This window comes from Somniosus microcephalus, unplaced genomic scaffold (genome assembly GCF_052327205.1).
Source record: "Somniosus microcephalus isolate GS21.2 unplaced genomic scaffold, FLI_Smic_1.0 unresolved_chr1, whole genome shotgun sequence".
NCBI lineage: Eukaryota > Metazoa > Chordata > Chondrichthyes > Squaliformes > Somniosidae > Somniosus > Somniosus microcephalus.
The window spans coordinates 68,408,721-68,425,271 of NW_028225179.1; positions in this window are offsets into that span (position 1 = coordinate 68,408,721).

Consider the following 16,551-nt stretch of genomic DNA (forward strand, 5'->3'; position numbering starts at 1 on the left):
ATACTGTCCATCCACCACAAACCGCCCCCATAGCTCACAATAGACACTTAGAAGGAGACAAAGATGGCATGAGGTGGCAAGACCAAGGGCCCTCCCTGTGTGTTGTCAGTTGTTTTCATAGCATCAGAGTGATAGGGAGTGTGAGGGCTGCATAGTCGAATAGTTACGTGAATGTGACCATAGTGAGAAAGGGAATGGATAAGGGTGAATGGATGTCAGTGTCAAGTGGGATGTGAAGGAAGAGATTGCTAAAGCTGAGTGCTGGTGAGGAAAGGCAATGGGGATCAGATTGAGGGTGATGGGAAATCCATACTCACTTTTCCAGTGCGCCGAAGGCCATGAAATCTCTTCCTGCACTGAATCCAGGTTCTGCGGGGTACTGATAATGAGTTGACCTCCTCTGCCACCTGGACCCACACAGCCTTGGCCTGCTGGGGAGGCTTCTTCCTCCCTGAAGAAGGGAAGAGCACCTCTTTATGAGCTCTTGCTCCCTCAACTAAAGCTTGCAGGGCAACGTCATCAAACCTGGGAGCAGACCGAGGTCTCTCGCTGGTCATTCTGCCTCCAGGTCCCTCTAGGCTGAAAGGCCAAAAGGTTGGCAGTCTGCAGAAGAAGCAAGGCTTGTTGCAGACCTTAAATACAGCAGCAATGATGATGTCATCGGAGGGGACTTTCAGTCATGAAAAATCCCTTTGCAAAGGCTTCCCACACGTTGGAAATCAATTGGCCAATTGAGTTAAAATTGCATCAATCTCCCACATCCATTTAGAGTCGTGTGGGAAACACGAAATTCGGTTAACACGACAACAGCCCGCACCTGAGCTAAAATCACCCCCCAGAGAGTGGGATATAAAGAGTTAGTGAGAGCTAGAGAGATAGTGAGAGGTAGCGAGAAAGTGAGAGGTAGAGAGATAGTGAGAGGTAGCGAGAAAGTGAGAGGTGGAGAGAAAGTGGAGTTAGAGAGATAGTAGGAGATAGAGAGTGAGAGGTAGAGAGAGAGTGGGAGAGAGAGAGAGTGAGTGAGAGAGGTTGGGAGATAGAGAGATAGTAGGAGATAGAGAGTGAGAGGTAGAGAGAGAGGGAGAGAGAGAGAGTGAGTGAGAGAGGTTGGGAGATAGAGAGATAGTAGGAGATAGAGAGTGAGAGGTAGAGAGAGTGGGAGAGAGAGAGAGAGTGGGAGAGAGAGAGAGTGAGTGAGAGAGGTTGGGAGAGAGAGATAGTGAGTGAGAGAGGTTGGGAGAGAGAGATAGTGAGAGGTAGCGAGAAAGTGAGAGGTAGCGAGAAAGTGGGAGAGAGAGAGAGTGAGTGGGAGAGATTGGGAGATAGAGAGATAGTAGGAGATAGAGAGTGAGAGATAGAGAGAGAGTGGGAGAGAGAGAGAGAGTGGGAGAGATTGGGAGAGTGAGAGATAGGAGATAGAGAGTGAGAGATAGAGAGGGAGAGAGAGAGAGAGATTGGGAGATAGAGAGAGAGTGGGATAGTGAGAGATAGTAGGAGATAGAGAGTGAGAGGTAGAGAGAGAGTGGGAGAGAGAGAGAGAGAGTGGGAGAGAGAGAGAGTGAGAGAGAGAGAGAGAGTGAGTGAGAGAGATTGGGAGATAGAGAGATAGTAGGAGATAGAGAGTGAGAGGTAGAGAGAGAGTGGGAGAGAGAGAGTGAGAGAGAGTGAGAGAGAGAGATTGGGAGATAGAGAGATAGTAGGAGATAGAGAGTCAGAGGTAGAGAGAGAGTGGGAGAGAGAGAGAGTGAAGAGATACCCTTAAGGAGAGCACAGGAATGGAGACAAGTAACAACAGGGAGGGACACAGATACCAACAATCAAAAGAACCACGTTATTTCTCCAATGGCTGGTTGCCTCTTTCTCTCCCTCTCTCTCCATCCTCCCCCCTACGCCCCTGTCTACACTGATTTCCTAAGCTGCTTGACATGGCCTGGAAACAGTCCTCCCAGCTGCCTGGCAACAGGCCGGCCCAGGCTGACAGTAAGCCTGCCAGCAATAATGGAGGTCAGCCAGTTAATTGCCTCTCACTGAAGGCTCCAAGTCGTGTTCTCAGTGTTGGCTGGAATGGCCCCAGTTGCAGTTAGATATCAGTGAACAGTCCTGCAGAAATAGCTGGGAGTGCCTGCCACTCCCAGAGGAATATTGGCAAAAATTAAGTTTTCCAACCATTATCTTGCCTTCCCCCCTCCCTTGAAGCTGGTGACTCAGGCTTGGCTACGGGATCACACAGCACAAGGCCCCAGACCAGTACCTCAGCTGAGGTCAAAGCTTCAAGCGTGGGCCTTTCCTGCCGTGTGTAAGGGGCTCAGTCGATACCGAGATGGAGATGGAGAGAGAGTTGGAGGTAGAAAGAGAGAGAGAGCGAGTAGGAGAGAGAGAGAGGGAGAGAGAGAGAGGGAGAGAGAGAGAGAGTGGGAGAGAGAGAGAGGGAGAGAGAGGGAGAGAGAGAGAGAGTCCAGCAGAGACACACACCTCCCTGGCCATCTCTACCCTGGCCATCTCTACCCCTCCCACACCTCTCAGCGCAAACCAACTGCTGAAGGAGAGTCTGTCCAGGCTAGAACTCGATTTCAATGAATACAGGGAAACACAGGCCAAGAACTTGAAGGAGGAGCTCAAACAGCTGAAAACGGAAAACGAGTCCACCATCCACGAGTTGAGAGAGATCGTGGAGGGGCAAAGAAATGAGATCAAAGAACTCCATACTCAGCTAAACGAAATGAAGGAGGCCGTAGAAAGGCAGAAAAATGAACTCAGCAGGCAACACAAACCCCTTAAGGTCCAACAACCGGCTGACACAAAAACAACACACGCAGGGACACAGAACCCGTTGGATGTCCCCCCACACGAGGATGCCACACCTTCTTTGCCTTGCGACCAGAACAGGAACACACCGTAGGTCCCAAACCCCCCTCCTGTCACACAGCCTACCCCAGCAACTCAGTCAACAACCAGCCCTCAGTTGAGTCCTGCCCAGACTACTGCTACCCAGTCTGAAAAGCCAGCCCCTCAGGCGGTCCTGCTGACTGACTCCAACGGGAAGTTTTTGGACCCCCAGAGGATGTTCCCAGGTCAGCAAGTCCTGAAAAAACGGTGCAGCACCACAGGCCAGGCAATGAAGATCCTGAACAAAGAAACCCTTGGAAGCCCAAAATGGCTTGTGATCCACACAGGCACAAACGACCTGCACACCCTACATGAAGGCACTGCTAGAGCAGTGAGCAGGATGGCGGAGAAGGCCAGCAAGGAATTCCCCGATGCGCGGATTGTGATCTCCACTCTACTGCCCAGAGAGGACACCCTAGCCTATGTAATCCACAACACCAACAGGGAGATCGACATGGGATATGCTGCCCCCCCCAACGACCACCTGGCACACCACCCAAACATCAACACATGGGACCTCTATGATGGATTACATCTACTCAAACAGCGGGTGTGGATCTTTGCAAAAAACCTCATAAACACTGCCAAAGGACGCACCCATCCCACCCCCTCTACCATTGGGAGCCCTAACCCAAACAGGACCACCACTGTCCCCCACCCCCCTATACAAAACCAGCAACAGAACCGTGCTATTGTACCTGACCCCAGACCCCCCTTTAGACCACAGGCGACTGTAAACCAAGAACTGAGAAAGATCATGACGATGATAAGCACCCTGATGGAAAACAGGATAGGAATGTACTAAATTATTATTATTGTTATATTACTATTATTAGGTAGCAGTATGTGCATGCCTTATGGAATTTATACTAAATCGTCATTTAGCATTGTACATCTATAGAAACTAGTGTTTTCACACCCGTCCCACAAAATAGGTCCATTTTGCTTTGTTTTTGAACTATATAGATGCGTTCTTTCCACATAAGCTGCTGGAATATCCAGGGTCTCCGCTCCTCAACTTTTGGGCTGAAGAGTACAGACCCTGAATTCCTAAAATCTATAAAAGACATTGATATAATTGTGTTAACAGAAACATGGTGTCAAAAGGACGTGCCAACCCACTGTCCTCCAATGTACCATGAAATCATTGTGCCCTCAGTAAAGAACACTAAGATACGCAAGGGCAGAACCTCCGGGGGAATCTTGGTGTGGTATAAAGGAGAATTGGACAAACACATCTCACCAGTAAAACAGGGGAAATCACATGTATGGCTAAAATTAGATAAAAATATAGGAATAGCTAAAAAAGATGTCTACTTATGTGCGATCTACATACCTCCAATAGAATCGCCATATTTTGAAGAGGAGTTATTTGAAACTCTCCACATGGAAATCAGCCATTTCCAGGCCCAAGGAAAGGTGCTACTATGTGGGGACCTAAATGCAAGGACCGGATGTGAACCTGACTTCATAGACCCACAGGGAAACAACCATGTGTTTGGCCAGACCCCTTTATATGTCACACCAGCCATCGCAAATCGGAACAACCTTGACTGTGAAATAAATAAAAGCGGCAGGGAGGTAGTGCAACTCTGCCGAGCCTTAGGCCTGTACATAGTTAACGGTAGGTTCAGAGGGGACTCCTTAGGGAGACTCACATATTCCTCAACTCTTGGGTCTAGTGTGGTGGATTATACAATCACTGACATGGACCCCTGCGATATCAACGCATTCACTGTCAGGCAGCAATCCCCCCTCTCAGACCATAACCAAATAAATGTGTACCTTAAACTTTCTGCCCAAACTACAGACACAAAAAAGGAACCCAGTAAGCTCCATAAACTAAACCAGACATACAAATGGGCCCCAGACAGTGGAGATAAATTCATCACAGCACTAAATTCACCTGATCTCACAAGTAAAATATCAAAATTTAAAGAAAATCTATATGAGATCACCAGAGATGGTGTAAACATGGCCATAGATGATATTAATATGATCTTCCATGAGGCAGCTGTAAAAGCCGACCTTGTGAAACAGAAGAGGAAACGTTACAAAAGACAAAAAAATGAGAAATGGTTTGATCACGAATGCAAAAATGCCAGAAAAGACCTGAGAAAAATATCAAACCAAAAGCATCGCCAACCAAACAACCCAGACCTGCATATTAGATACAATGAGACCCTCAAAAGATATAAACACACCATTAGGAACAGAACACAAAATTTTCCCACAAAAGACTTGAAGAAATTGAAAACTCCATTAATCAAAATCAATTCTGGGATATGTGGAATAACCTGAGTACAACACAATTACAAGCATTACCAATCCAAGATGGTGACATCTGGAGAACACATTTTGAAAACCTCTACAAAGACATCCCAGTAAACGAAACAAACTCAAGTCAACATCATGTCACAGAAAAACTCCACACATTAGAAGCAATAATTAAAGACAACCAAAACCCTCTGGACTCCCCAATCACTTGGAAAGAACTGGCCACAAAAACAAAATCTCTCCACCTAAAGAAAGCCTGTGGTCCAGACAACATCAAAAATGAGATGCTCAAGCTCAGCACTATGGAGATGCAGGGTGCTGTACTCAAGTTATTCAACATCATATTACGTTCAGGCTGTTTTCCCGATATCTGGTGCCAAGGACTCATCTCTCCCATATATAAAAGTGGAAACAAATCAGACCCAAATAACTACCATGGCATCTGTGTCAACAGTTGTCTAGGGAAGTTATTCTGCAGTATTCTAAATAGTAGATTACTGGATTTTCTTAACAAACATAATATCCTTAGAAAAAATCAAATAGGCTTTCTTCCAAAACACCGCACCACCGACCATATCTATACCCTTCACACTCTCATTGAAAAACATATACACCAAACAAAAAATGGGAAAATATTCGTTTGTTTCATTGACTTCAAGAAAGCTTTTGACTCTATTTGGCACGAAGGGCTCTATTACAAACTTCTTCAGTGTGGAATAGGGGGCAAAGTCTATGACCTTATTAAATCGATGTATCTGAAAAATAAATGCGGTGTCAAAATTGGAGACAAACGCACCGGTTTCTTCACCCAGAGAAGAGGCGTCCGGCAGGGTTGCAATTTGAGTCCGACCCTGTTCAACATATACATAAATGAGTTAGCAGACATGCTGGAGCAAAGTGAGTCACCGGGTCTCTGTCTCCAGGATGGGGAAGTGGAATCCCTGTTCTATGCGGACGACTTGGTTCTGCTGTCCCCCACAGAACAGGGATTACAGCAACATTTAGACCTACTCGACAAATACTGCCAAAATTGGGCCCTGACAGTAAATCTAAAGAAAACCAATATCATGATTTTTCAAAAAAGGCCCAGATGTCAGGAAAACAAATATCAGTTTACTCTCAGTGATACCATCATAGGACACACTATGAGCTACACTTACCTTGGACTAATCATTACAGCATCAGGGAGCTTCAGCATAGCAGTGAATGCACTAAAAGAAAAAGCCCGAAGAGCCCTATATGCAATAAAAAGAAAACTCTACAACATCCAAATCCCAATCAAAATCTGGCTCAAAATATTTGATAGTATAATCCTGCCCATTGCGCTGTATGGTAGTGAAGTATGGAGCCCACTCAATCACCATAGCTACACTAAATGGGAAAAACACACAATAGAAGCCCTACATGCAGAATTTTGCCGAAGCATTCTTCGCACCCAAAGGAAAACACCAACAAATGCATGTAGAGCCGAACTAGGCAGATACCCACTGATAATAAACATCCAAAAATGAGCACTAAACTTTCTAAATCACCTCAAATCTAGTTCCCCAGACACCCTTCATTTTAAAGCCCTCCAGGCCCAAGAGCTGAACCCAGAAATGATTCCCCTGAGTCAGTTGTTACTGAAACTAAGTACTCCTACCCAGCCGGACCCTGACCAGTCCCAGACCAACACTGCTCTCCAAACACCAATCCGAGTGAACCAAATCATTAAACAATGCAAAGAAACCTACCTGGAACATTGGAACAAAATAACCAAAAGCCAAAGCAGATTAGAATGCTACCGGGCCCTAAAAAGAGAATATAAACTGGCAGACTATCTCTCGACCATCAGAGACACAAAACAGAGACAGACCCTCACCAGATACAGACTAAGTGACCACCAACTGGCAATTGAAAAAGGAAGATACAAGAAATCCTGGCAACCTAAAGAAAATAGAATATGTGATCACTGTCTGGCCGGCGAGGTTGAGACAGAGGTGCACTTCCTCCTAAAATGCGAAAAATTCAACAAAACAAGAAACATATATTTTGACAAGCTCAGCCTTACAACCCCAGATTTCAAAGAATTGGATGACCTGTCAAAATTAAGAATAGTCCTGGGGGAAGGTGACAGACCATATCTTGGTGCCCAATATGTAACATGTCACAGCCTGAGGAACAGTGAGTGACTAATGAGCACACCCATAGCATATATACTCTAAAAATGTCTAAATCAATACCGAATGTACCCAACGACTGTTTAAATTAATACTGAATGTACCCAACGAGGGTCAACGACTGTTTAAATTAATACTGTCTGTACCCAACGAAGGTCAAAATTGTTTGACACCTACAGAATGTTGGAAACCTGTACTTTTTTGTTATGTAAGCTTTGGCAATATGGTTCCCTGTAAACTTTCATGCCAATAAAGCATTTGAATTTGAATTTGAATTTGAGAGTGGGAGAGAGAGGTAGGGAGAGAGAGAGAGGGAGAGAGAGAGAGAGTGGGAGAGAGAGAGAGGGAGAGAGAGAGAAGGAGAGAGAGAGAGAGAGTGGGAGAGAGAGAGAGGGAGAGAGAGAGTGGGAGAGAAGGTATCTGTGCTGTTATCTGCCTCCGTTCCTGTTCTCTCCTTCACGCTATCTCTTACTCTATCTCCATCTCCCACTCTCTCTCGATCTCCCTCGCTGACCCGCCTTCTCCCCATATCCCTCAGTCCCACCGACTCCCCATGTTCTCTGTGTGTGTGTGGGGCTCAGTCCCACACCGGGTGTGAGATCAGGCTAACTCAGCACAGGCCGGGGATGGAGCCTGGGCCTTTCCTGCTCTGTCTGTGTGTGTGTGTGTGTGTGTGTGAGGGGCTCAGTCCCACACCGGGTGTGAGATCAGGCTAACTCAGCACAGGCCGGGGATGGAGCCTGGGCCTTTCCTGCTCTGTCTGTGTGTGTGTGTGTGTGTGTGTGTGTGAGGGGCTCAGTCCCTCGCCGGGTGTGAGATCAGGCTAACTCAGCACAGGCCGGGGATGGAGCCTGGGCCTTTCCTGCTCTGTGTGCGTGGTGCATAGAGATACCCCCATCTTCCTCATCAAAACCCACCCGCCCATCTGAAACCCACCTTCTCCCAAATTCTCTCGATGTCAACTCCTCCCCAGATCCCTCAATCCCCTCCTGCCACACAAGTCCACTGAACTGTCAATTAACCCACATTTGCACTCTTCCCCTTCAACTCCCCTACCGTCCCCCATGGCTGTTAAAGGCGACCCATCTCTTCCCGGCTCACTCCCAACTCCCTTATGTTTAACTCGGACCCTTCCTGCAGGATCTGAACCGGGAACACTTTGACACCATCAACATTCTCACTGAATCTAAGAAACCCCAGGCGGGGTGGGGGGGGGGGGGGAGCGGGGGGACGTCCTCAGCTGGGTGAGAAAGAAAACCTGACCTCAGGATCCTTACTTCACCTGTTCGGGGATTTTTTACTTTAGTCATTCACGGGACGTGGGGTGTCGCTGGCAAGGCCGGCATTTATTGCCCATCAATAACTGCCCTTGAGAAGGTGGTGGTGAGCCGCCTTCTTGAACCGCTGCAATCCGTGAAGTGAAGGTACTCCCACAGTACTGTTCAGGAGGATTTTGACCCAGCGACGATATGCTTCCAAGTTAGGCTGGTGTGTGACTTGGAGGTGGTGGTGTTCCCATGCGCCTGCTGCCCTTGTCCTTCTAGATGGAAGAGGCCGCAGGTTTGGGAGGTGCTGCCGAAGAAGTCTTGGCGAGTTGCTGCAGTGCATCTTGTAGATGGTACACACTGCAGCCATGGTACGCTGGTGGTGAAGGGAGTGAATGTTTAAGGTGGTGGATGTGGTGCCAATCAAGTGGGCTGCTTTGTCCTGGATGGTGTCAAGCTTCTTGAGTGCTATTGGAGCTGCACTCACCCAGGAAAGTGGAGAGTATTCCATCACACTCCTGACTTGTGCCTTGTAGATGGTAGAAAGGTTTTGGGGAGTCAGGAGGTGAGACACTCGCCGCAGAATACCCAGCCTCTGACCTGCTCTTGTTGCCACAGTGTTTATGTGGCTGGTCCAGTTAAGTTTTTGGTCAATGGTGACCCCTAGGATGTTGATAGTGGGGGATTCGGCAGTGGTAATGGCATTGAATGTCAAGGGGCAGTGGTTAGACTCTCTCTTATTGGAGATAGTAATTGCCTGGCACTTGTGCGGCACAAATGTTTTATTTATTTGTTCACGGCATTTATTGCCCATCCCTAATAGCCCTGTCTTTGTGCACCAGTTGCTGAAGGTAAGCATGCAGGTGCAGCAGGCGGTTAAGAAGGCAAATGGTATGTTGGCCTTCATAGCGAGAGGTTTCGAGTACAGGAGCAAGGATGTCTTGCTGCAGTTGTACAGGGCCTTGGTGAGACCACACCTTGAGTATTGTGTGCAGTTTTGGTCGCCTTATCTGAGGAAGGATGTTCTTGCCATGGAGAGAGTGCAGCGAAGATTCACCAGACTGATACCTGGGGTGGCAGGAATGACGTATGAGGAGAGATTGGGTCGATTAGGCTTATATTCGCTAGAGTTTAGAAGAATGAGAGGGGATCTCATTGAAACTTATAAAATTCTAACAGGACTAGACAGACAGGATGTTCCTGATGGCGGGGGAGTCCAGAACCAGGGGTCACAGTCTAAGGATAAGGGGTAAGCCATTTAGGACTGAGATGAGGAGGAATTTCTTCACCCAGAGAATGGTGAACCTGTGGAATTTTCTACCACAGAAGGCAGTTAAGGCCAATTCATTAAATATATTCAAGAAGGAGTTGGATATATTTCTTAAGGCTAAAGGGATTTGGGGAGAAAGCAGGGACAGGGTACTGAATTTGGATGATCAGCCATGATCTCAATAAGTGGCGGAGCAGGCTTGAGGGGCCAAATGGCCTACTCCTGCTCCTATCTTCTATGTTTCTAGAGAAAGAGGTGGTGAGCCACCTTATGCAACTGAGTGGCTTCCTAGGCCATTTCAGAGGGCAGTTAAGAGTCAACCACATTGCTATGGGTCTGGAGTCACATATAGTCCAAACCGGGTAAGGACAGTAGATTTCCTTCCCTAAAGGACATTCGCAAACCGGATAGGTATTTACGACAATCCGGTAGCTTTTTCTAATTCCAGATTTATTTATTAACTGAATTTAAATTCCCCAGCTGCCGTGGTGGGATTTAAGCTCATGTCTCCGGATCATTAGTCCAAGCCTCTGGATTACTAGTCCAGTGACATAACCACTAAGCTACCGTACCCGGAAATGTTGCCACTTATCAGCCCAAGCCTGAATGTCGTCCCGGTCTTGCTGACATGCGGGCATGGACTGCTTCATCACCTGAGGAGCTGCGAATGGAACGGAGCACTGTGCAGTCATCAGCAAACATCCCCACTTCTGACCTTATGATGGAGGGGAAGGTCATGGATGAAACAGTTGAAGATGGTTGAATGTTGACCTCATACTCTTTGTCCCCAACCCCCATCACCATCGAAGGATCATTCTGGGAGCAGATCCCTCAGAAGGGTCCTGGCTCAACAGAAGGATTAATGAAAAGGGTTATGCACCGTGGGATTCAGAACAGAAGGGAGACGGAGGGCGAAGGACCCCGGGAACAATCGGGACATTGAGCCAGAATTCCTGAAATCTGCTCAAGCGTGAATCATGTTGAGACGAGGCCCATCTGCTAGGATGTGATGTCAACATAGAGAGACTCGTAAACCCAATCTCCAGTCAAAATAAACACTCTAAAGGATCACAAGCGAACGCATGTGTTCATCAACCGGGAACCAGGGGGGCGAGTCAGTGTGTTACACAGCGTGACACGCGGCGGTGGAGTCAGTGTGTTACACGGCGTGACACGTGGAGGTGGAGTCAGTGCGTTACACAGTGTGACATGCGGAAGTGGAGTCAGTGTGTTACACAGCGTGACACGCGGTGGTGGAGTCAGTGTGTTACACAGCGTGACACGTGGAGTGTGGTGTATGTGCCTTTAAGAGCCCCAGGTGTGCGTAATGCCGGTAATTGCCACTTGGGCTATATAAGCCTGTGTATTGTGTATATCCTTTAGAACCCCCCCCCAGACTTGCTTAGTAAATACCTATGAACCAACTCCTGTCTTCAGTGTCTTTATCTACACACGGACACTACAGTGGCGACGAAGTGGAAACGGACTTACCTGCAATTCGGCAGCACCTCAAGGACATCGATTCCTCCAGCGTCCAGAAGACTCAAGGAAGTTATAGAAACTGTGGTTTCACCAGCTGGCCAAGCTGGTAGCAGGTACTGCGCTAATCCTTCCTGGGCGTCAGGCTGGGGCTCCAGCATCGGGCTCTACAGCTGAGACAGGCAGCGAAATCGGAGGCAAGCAATAACGGACTGGGAGGGTGCACTCGGGAGACGGCCGGCGCGGCAAGCAGGTCAGCGTTTAGACCTCCGTCGGGAACGAGTCTCCAACAGTGAATAAACGGAAACCACAGTAAAACAGCGTTGTTATCGGTAGCAGTGGCGGGAAAGCGCAGGAAGCGCCATATCGTTGCTACAGAGAAAAAAAAAGCGCGGGAAGCGCCATATCTTTTTTTTTGAAATGCCTAAGTCTGGCAATATGGATGCTTTTGATAACGAAACAGAGCCTAACTTTGGCAATATTGATGTTTTTGATAACAAGATAGAGAATTGGCCCACATATGTAGAAAGAGTGGAGGTGTTTTGCACCGCAAATGGAATAGAAGATGAAAAAAAAGCTTCAGTGCTTCTGGATCTAATGGGCGCAGAAACATACAAGCTGTTACGCAACTTAATCACTCCAGCCGAACCGATGGACAAGAATTTTGAGGAGATTGTTGATACCCTACACTGCCAATTCGAGGCAGATTCTCTGCAAGACAAATTCACCTGCGATCCCCTAAGTGTAGAAACACAAAAAAAGGTATCTTCTGGAAAAGATTTAACACTGGACAAGGCTTTCAGTGCAATAGGAGCGGCAAAGATACAGCAAAGGCCACAGGACTTCGGCACCCATGAAATGACACGGGGTTTCAAGAGATGTTATCGCTGCGGCAGATCCAACCATGACCAGAGGGATTGCTGGTTCAAAGAAAAAGCATGCAGGCGATGCGGAAAGATGGGACACATTCCACGTGTATGCTGATCTGAAAATAAAAAATCCACTAACGGGAAAAGAATCAATAAGGAAAAGCACAGAAAGGTACAAATGATGACGGACAGTAGCTCCAAAGACCAGAAGAGCGATAGCGACTCCGGGAACAAGAGACTAAGCTCTCTCAAATTACATAATGTAATTGCCAATGAAGATTACCAGACCATTTGGGTTACCCTCATAATAGCAGGGTCCCCAGTTAAAATGGAGCTAGATACAGGATCAGCTCTAACCGTAATAAATCGACGAGATTACGAGAGGCTATTTTCGCATATACCTCTAAAAGACACATCCATTATCTTAAAAACATATACGGGGCAGAAAGTATACCCCAAAGGAAAAATAAAGGTGCCTGTGGTATACAACGGCAAAGAAATACAAAAGTTGTATTTATACATTCTACAAGATGGTGGTCCACCGTTGTTGGGACGTGAATGGATAAGGAAGATACGTTTAGACTGGCACTCCATTCAGGCACTGACGGTGACCAGTAAGGAAAAAAACAAGGATGACATCATACCTGAACGATTAAAAGACATCTTGGCCAACGCCAAAGAAGTGTTTCAAGAGAAACTAGGAACCTTGAAAGGCATCACCGCCTCAATAAAAGCGGAAGATGCAGCAATTCCAAAAATTTTCAAGGCAAGACCGGTGCCATACGCAATACGTCCGGCAGTCGAGGCAGAGCTGGAGAATTTGGAAAAGGCAGGCGTATTATCCAAAATAGATTGGAGCGAATGGGCAACACCCATCGTTCCAGTCATGAAAAAAGCATTGAAAAATAACTCTGAGGAACAGAGAAAAATTCGCATCTGTGGGGACTTTAAGGTGACTGTAAACCCGGTCCTTCACACGGTACAGTATCCTCTTCCGAGGATAGAAGATATTTTTGCCTCACTATCCGGAGGAAAACGTTTCACAAAAATTGACTTGGCACAGGCATATCTACAGATGGAGGTTGAGGAGACCTCTAAAAAGTATCTCACAATAAACACACACAAAGGCCTGTACCAGTACAATCGACTGGTTTTTGGAGTAGCATCAGCTCCAGCTATCTGGCAAAGAGCTATGGAGCAAGTCCTGCAAGGGATTCCGGGGACTCAATGCTACCTAGACGACATCCTTGTAACAGGAGAAAACGACAACGAGCACCTTGCCAATTTGGAGCAGGTGCTCACTAGGCTGAAAGAACGGGGCCTACGAGCAAATCGCCCCAAGTGCGAATTTTTCCAAAATCAGATATCATATTGTGGCCACATAATTAATAAGGAAGGGTTGCATAAGTCACCTGAAAAAATTGAAGCAGTTATAAAAGCCCCAGCACCTGAAAATGTTTCACAATTGAGGTCATTCCTGGGATTAATAAATTACTATCATAAATTTTTACCGAACTTATCAACTATTCTACACCCTCTTAATGATCTTCTACACACAGGAGTGATTTGGAAATGGAACGAAGACTGTAAACGTGCCTTCCATAAATGTAAAGACTTAATCACATCCGAGAAAGTTTTGGCTCATTACAACCCATCACTACCAATCAGACTGGCGTGCGATGCATCCCCTTACGGCATAGGAGCGGTATTGTCCCATAGATTCCCTGATGGCTCGGAACGGCCGATAGCTTTTGCGTCACGCTCATTGAACTCAGCTGAGCGTAACTATTCCCAGATAGACAGGGAAGCACTCAGCCTGGTATGGGGAGTGAAGAAATTCAACCATTACCTACACGGACAAAAATTTACCTTGCTGACTGACCATCAACCCCTCATCTCCATATTCAACCCTAAGAAAGGTGTCCCCATTATGACGGCACAAAGACTACAGAGGTGGTCCCTTTTTCGAGGGGCACACCAATACAACATTGAATACAAAGGGTCAAAACAGCATGGGAATGCTGACGGTTTATCGCGCCTGCCGTTGCCAACGATAGAAGAGGCACCTACAGTAGACCCAGTAGAGATATTCCACACTACCACAGTGGAATGTCTACCGGTGACAAATTCTGCCATTGAAAGGGAGACCAGAAATGACCCTACTCTCTCACGGGTCTACGATTTAACAATGAAGGGATGGCCAGCACATGGCGAACCACTGTTGCCAGCATTCTCGCAAAGAAGAGAACAGCTGTCAGTGTGCCGAGGAACCTTGATGTGTGGATCCAGAGTGGTGATTCCACCCAAACTCCAGGATAAAGTGCTAAAGGAGCTTCACGAGGGGCATCTGGGTGGAGTGAAAATGAAGAACCTAGCTAGGGCGTTTGTATGGTGGCCAGGTATCGATGGAGACATCGAAGAAATGACCAAGAGCTGCCTAGGATGCCAGAAGGTCCAAAATGCTCCGCCACAGGCCCCTCTACATCCATGGGAGTGGCCCTCATCTCCCTGGCAAAGGGTGCACATCGACTTTGCTGGTCCATTTATGGACTCAATGTTCTTAATCGCAGTTGATGCACACTCCAAGTGGCCGGAGGTAATAAAGATGTCCTCCACCACCACGGAAAAAACCATCACAGTATTAAGGACCATATTTGCCAGGAATGGGCTGCCGGAACAGATATGTTCTGATAATGGACCGCAATTTGTGTCCGAAGAATTCAGAAAGTTCTTAAAGAACAATGGGGTAAAGCACTACACGTCCGCCCCATACCATCCCGCCACCAATGGATTGGCTGAAAGGTTTGTCCAGACCTTTAAGAAGGCCATAAAGGCCATGGGTAATGAAGACATAAAACTTCAGCACAAGGTGGATAACTTCTTATTTGCATATAGGAATGCAACACATATGGTTACAAACCAAACTCCCGCCATGATGTTCTACAATAGAAACCTAAGATGCCGGCTGGATTTGGTCAAGCCCAACATCCGAAGGGACGTGGAGAACCGGCAGTTTCAGGGCATGAATGAAAGGCCAACTAGGGCCTTCCAGATAGGCCAACCGGTTTTGGCCCGGGACTACCGTACCGAGAAATGGCAGCCTGGAACTATCTGCACACGACTAGGACCACTGATGTATACCGTGGACATCGGAGAAAGCATAATAAGGCGCCATGCTGACCAAATCATCAAGTCATCCGAAAAGGAACCTACACCACCACGCTATACATCTAACAATGAAGTAGAGATACCCATATCTACCTCCGATCCGGTGATACTGGAACCCGATGAACCCGACACTGGCCTTCAAGCCGAATCAGCCTTGCCAGAAGAACCTACTACACCACCAGAAACTACTACACCCCCGAGGCGTTATCCGGACCGAGTCAGGAAGCCTCCTGAGAGACTAACTTATAATTAATTAATACAGCAATGTATATTATTTTGCATATAACATGTAATTAATAATTACTTAAAATATGATGTACTAGTTAGCTAGAAGGGGAGGAATTGTGGTGTATGTGCCTTTAAGAGCCCCAGGTGTGCGGAATGCCGGTAATTGCCACTTGGGCTATATAAGCCTGTGTATTGTGTATATCCTTTAGAACCCCCCCCCAGACTTGCTTAGTAAATACCTATGAACCAACTCCTGTCTTCAGTGTCTTTATCTACACACGGACACTACATGGAGGTGGAGTCAGTGCGTTACACAGCATGACACGCGGAGGTGGAGTCAGTGTTACACGGCGTGACAAGTGGAGGTGGAGTCAGTGTGTTACACGGCGTGACACGCGGAGGTGCAGTCAGTGTGTTACACAGCATGACACGCGGAGGTGGAGTCAGTGCGTTACACGGCGTGACAGGCGGAGGTGGAGTCAGTGCGTTACACAGCGTGACACGTGGAGGCGGAGTCAGTGTGTTACACAGCGTGACACGCGGAGGTGGAGTCAGTGCGTTACACGGCGTGACAGGCGGAGGTGGAGTCAGTGCATTACACAGCGTGACACGCGGAGGTGGAGTCAGTGCTTTACACGGCATGACACATGGAAGCGGAGTCAGTGTGTTACACGGCGTGACACGCGAAGGCGGAGTCAGTGTGTTACAAAGCGTGACACGCGAAGGCGGAGTCAGTGTATTACACAGCGTGACACGCGGAGGCGGAGTCAGTGTGTTACACAGCGTGACAAGTGGAGGTGGAGTCAGTGTGTTACACGGCGTGGCACGCGGAGGTGCAGTCAGTGTGTTACATGGCATGACACGCGGAGGTGGAGTCAGTGCGTTACACAGCGTGACACGTGGAGTGGAGTCAGTGCGTTACACAGCGTGACACGCGGAGGTGGAGTCAG